Source organism: Mauremys reevesii, linkage group 2 (genome assembly GCF_016161935.1).
Source record: "Mauremys reevesii isolate NIE-2019 linkage group 2, ASM1616193v1, whole genome shotgun sequence".
Lineage (NCBI taxonomy): Eukaryota > Metazoa > Chordata > Testudines > Geoemydidae > Mauremys > Mauremys reevesii.
This window is the reverse complement of record NC_052624.1, coordinates 173,808,396-173,813,194: the sequence shown is the minus strand read 5'-3', so window position 1 is coordinate 173,813,194 and position 4,799 is coordinate 173,808,396. Positions and strand designations below refer to the sequence as shown.

General features: G+C 42.9%; 1 long non-coding RNA gene across 1 annotated transcript; it reads left to right on the top strand.

Moving 5' to 3' along the window:
• The first annotated feature begins 275 nt into the window (after window positions 1–275).
• Window positions 276–4,526, top strand: LOC120396527. The gene is made up of 3 exons (XR_005593206.1): window positions 276–1,270; window positions 3,397–3,512; window positions 4,353–4,526. It is a non-coding gene; the product is annotated as an uncharacterized LOC120396527 (long non-coding RNA).
• The last annotated feature ends 273 nt before the right edge of the window (window positions 4,527–4,799 follow it).

The window sequence follows — 4,799 nt, the reverse complement described above, 5'->3', positions numbered from 1 at the left end:
TCCTCTGTGGTCTCTTTCATAGCGCTTACCTCAATTCTTGCCCCTTGTCACTTCTCTGTGTTGACTCAGTCACTGCTTTCCCTCCATCCCTCTCCATGCAGATGCCAATCTGTGTTTAAAAATATTTTGCACCAGTTTTCAGAGGCTCAATTTGCTCTCCTGGATTCTGGGGTCAGAGCATTATGAACCTGCCAGGCCGCAGCCAGGCATGAAGTGCTGACCTCACAGTACTGTTGCATCATCTCCTGTGATGAGTTCTGTCAGGGACACTGGACAGTCCTAGCAATTTCTAATCTACCCAGTTAGCCCCTCTTGAGTCCCAGGTCTTTACATTGATTACTGGGTTTAGAACAAGAAACTAAAGAATCAGGAGATTACAGGCTGTGCGGTGTATAGAGCAGGGTTTGGGAGTCAGGGCTCCTGGATTGCACTTGTGGCTCTGCTGCTGTGGCTTTGGATGAGTCCTTTTGATAATATTAACCTCTTAACCCCCAATCACAAAATGAAATGCTCTGAGCTCCAGGGAGGGGGAACGGTGCTGGAACACGTCAGGCTGTTAGTAACCACCCAGCTCTCTTGGCTCCATGTGCTGATGTCCCCGCTCCTTGCTGCTCCCCACAGGTGTGTGAGGGGGGAAGCATCTTCCCAGGCCCCATGTGGGACATTAGAGCCTCCTGGGAGCATCACCCCCATCCTGAACCCCGATGTTCACATATATGTACATTCTGGGAACAGAAAAGACCCTTTGGATGGAAACTCACAGCCACCTACAGTTGATATAGCTCCAGTCACCCTGTTTGCAGGATTTAGGGGCTCACCCTGGTGTCCTAGCTAAGCCCCAGCTCTGAGATTCCATTCCACACCTTCTGCATTCTCAGTTAAGGCAAGGAATGAGGATGACTCCTGTGGCCCAGGTCAGTGGTGGGCGAAAGGATCTATTTATTGCCCACACTCATCTCACAGGGAAGTGTGAGGGTTATTTAATGAATCATCTTGAGGGGTGGGGGTTTTGAAATCGTTGGGTCAGGGAGAGTTCATGGCCCAGCTACACTGAGAAACTCAACAGACTTTGCACCCATTTTCCTGGTCCTTGGGATGATTGCTCAGCTGCGCCGGCTGCTAGGGAGGGAGTGCAGCTTCTTTGAAATAGGTTTGTCAAACAGACTTTTCAGGACTCTTGAGTGGAGCTACATCCCATCCATCTGCCGCTCCAGCCAAGCTGGTGAGAGCCACTATGGAGATGAGGCATTGAAAATGATTTCGGAACATGGTAAGTTTCACTGTATAACCGGGGGTGGGGTGGGCAGAAGTGCAAAGAATTAGTTATTCCCTATCAAAATGCCATTCCTTGCACTGACCCCATTGTGACCCCATCACACTCCATGACAGAACACTTCAGTTAGATTTTAGAAAGACACAATCTGTACTGTTTGTGCAACATGCAAATTTAGGGCCCAGTTCTATAATCCTTACTCTGAATGGATAGTTCTTATTCACATGAGCGGTCCCATTGAAGTCAATGGTATTACATTAGTACACAATAGCACTAGTCATTTTTTGTAATAGTTGCAGCATGAGACCCATAATGAAAGTATTTTTATAGCACTATTTCCAAATTTCACAGCGTTACTGTACACAGTAACAGCTCAGACAAGCATAAAACATATTTCCCAATGTCTTTTATAACAAGGAGCAAATAAATGTACTGAGGGTATCTTTCTCCCCACTACCATAGAAGGCAACCATTTGAATCATTGAACAAACCCCAGTTTCACAGAATATCAGGAATGGAAGGGACCTCAGGAAGTCATCTAGTCCAAACCCCTACTTAGAAGTGGACAAATCCCTAAACAGATTTTTGCCCCATGTCCCTAAATGGCCCCCTTGAGAATTGAGCTCATAACCCTGGATTTAGCAGGCCAATGGTCAAACCACTGAGCTATCCCTCCCCCATGTGACTAGTCACATAGCACTTTACCCCAGGCAGTAATGATGACTGCAAGTGGACTCAATTGCAAATATCATGTAAGGTCTTATTTCATAATCAGAGATAGTGAGAAGGCTTGGATTTTTTTTCTGCTTTTGTTTTTCCAAGTAAGATCTATTTCAATATTTTGTTAAAATTTATTCAACATGTTGCTAAGTATATCAGCATAAGAATGCAGGTGAAAAGCAAAATTCCTGCAAGTAGCTCTTCCTTTTACCTCCTCCACCCCAAACACCTTTCATGTTGCATGAGGAGTCTTTGCATGAAAGCTTTTGAAATGCAACAACTTTTCCTACTAGGTGGTTTCCCTTGTGCCCCCCAACACCACTCAGTCCTTTGAAAATTATCATCTATTCAGCATTTAGAAGATAGCTCTGAGTGCAGCACCATATATTCCAGATTTTTAACATAGATTATGTGGTTTCAAGAACTCACCAAGACCTTTTATGCACATGGGGTCATTGATTTCAGTGGACTTTGGGGTAGATAGGCTTGCATTGATTTTTGCGACTATTTAATGTTCTCCTGTGTGAAAAAAGACTCTAGGTTAAACCCCAGTCCCCTTGAAGTCAATGATCAAGCTCTAATTGACTTCAGTGGTTGTCAGGATTTCACCTTATCTGTATAAGTAGTTGGAAACTGCATTAGGGTTTATGCTCAGAAGTCTACAGTGTATTAGGCTGTAATTTGGTCAGCACACCATCCATTCTGCCCAGCTGCCTCCATTCTCTACAGTAGACTCCAGCATGCATGAACAGTGAGTATGACTGTGATTGTCTATATGCCACATTAAAAAAAATCAGCATTTCTTCTTGTATAGTTAGTGTCTCATTAATTGTCACTGTAATCCTAATGACTCATGCAAGTGATAGCTCTGATGCCCACATTCTAAACCGAAACACTCAAGAACAAGGTGTGTCATACTGTAATGTATGTTCTGTCCTTTGTTTACAATACCCAGTATGATCCGCCACAAAGAGAGAAACCCACAGCTCCTATTTGAAATGAACACATAAAGAGCATTTGCCTCAACTCCTCCAGTACTGCCAATACACACCAGCGAAGTCAGACTCTCTCCTCATGAATCATGCATAGACTCTGCCAAGCATATAAAAATGATGGGGAAATGTGACTCATCTGTGTGACCCTGTTTTGATGGATAGAGCCTTACTGGCTTATGAGTGAATAAGGAAAACAAAACCACTTGCACTGATTTTATTTTAAGTTGTCAGTCTAAGAAAAAAAACTTTCAGACAGACAATATAGCACCAGGTATTTGTATATAGCCAGTATACAATATTTAAGGCTGACCCATTTTAATGATACGATCTATGATTATTTCATTCCCTTTCACTAATTGCGTAATGCCAGATGAATGTCTTTGTTTCTCTTTGTCTGCTCATTTTCAGAAGCCTCCTAGACCAAGTGCCTGTAGTTCTGCTTACATGTGTCCTGCTGTTCATTCAAGCATAGTTTAGTAGATGGCTGCTCTTGCACATAGGAATAGACAAACTTCAGCCTTTGGGTACATCTACGCTAGGAGCTGGGGGTGTGATTGGGTGTGTCTACACCTGGAGCCGGGTGGAGCTTGTGGAGACATACTCGTGCTAGTTCTCATAAAGGCTAGCATGCTAAAAATACAATGTAGCCATGATGGCGTAAGTAACGGACTGGGCAAGCTAGCCACCCTATGTACATGTCTATGGTCTCAGATGGGTATGCCCTGTCCTGCAGCCCATGCTGCCATGTATTTTCAGAGTGCTAGCTCAATGACAGCTAGCATGAGTATGTCTCCTTGAGCTGGAGGTCAGTGTAAGGCCTAATTCTTCTCTCACGTAAACAGGTATAAGTCAGTAGTAACTCAGGTTATGTCAATGGAGCTACACCATTGCAAATTTATTGTAAGAAGAGAATCAAGCCCAATATCATTGACAAAAGGCTAATGAATCATACCCTGATACTCTACTAATACTGAACAACAAGTCTGTCATGATGTCTGGAGAGAAGCTGTGATAATATAAATCATATTATTACACAGATGAAACCTAGGTACTTGACCCTTCAAGTTTCTTAGCCTTGAGGGTTAAAGCCTAATTTTTAAAAAGCAACCTCTAATTTTGGAGCTTTGCTTTTCGGGTGTCCAAACTGAGAAACTTTGGATCTCATCATCAGTGGTTCCTGACACCCTCAGGGGAGGTCAACAGGGACAGTGAATGCTCAGAACATCTGGACAATTAGGCCAAAAACTTTAAGTATCTCAAATTGGGCCCTATCAATGGAGGCATCCAGAACCAATGAAAATGTGGGCATTCATGGTTTATCCTCTTATAGTTTGGCTTTGCCAAGTTACTTGTCTCTTTTACAGGACCTACATGCTCAGCTTTGACCCAAGACAGGGATCCTTGTTAATGCTGTGAGACTTTATTGTGTACCAGGCAGACAGAAGGGGGCTGTAAAGAGATTGAGATGGTCTGGTGCAGTGCACTGACAAGCTGTTGCTCACGGTCAAAAATGTTCACTAACTACAATAACTGAACATGCTGACACATTGGCTTATTAAATATTTAAATCAAATGTCTCAGGGTTATTTTGTTTGTTCTTTGTTTTCTGTTTTTCCCCTCATTCATGAAGGAAGCCAATCACATAATCCTTCTGATAAATTACTCGCCTTATCTTTCCAATGAAAATACACCACAGATGAAATATTATAGTGCTTTGACACAAAGTGGAGCATGGAGGGGTTTTTTAGTTGGCTTTTCAAGGCATTTCAGACTTTACATCTAACATTTATTTTTAGTGGCCCATACTACTA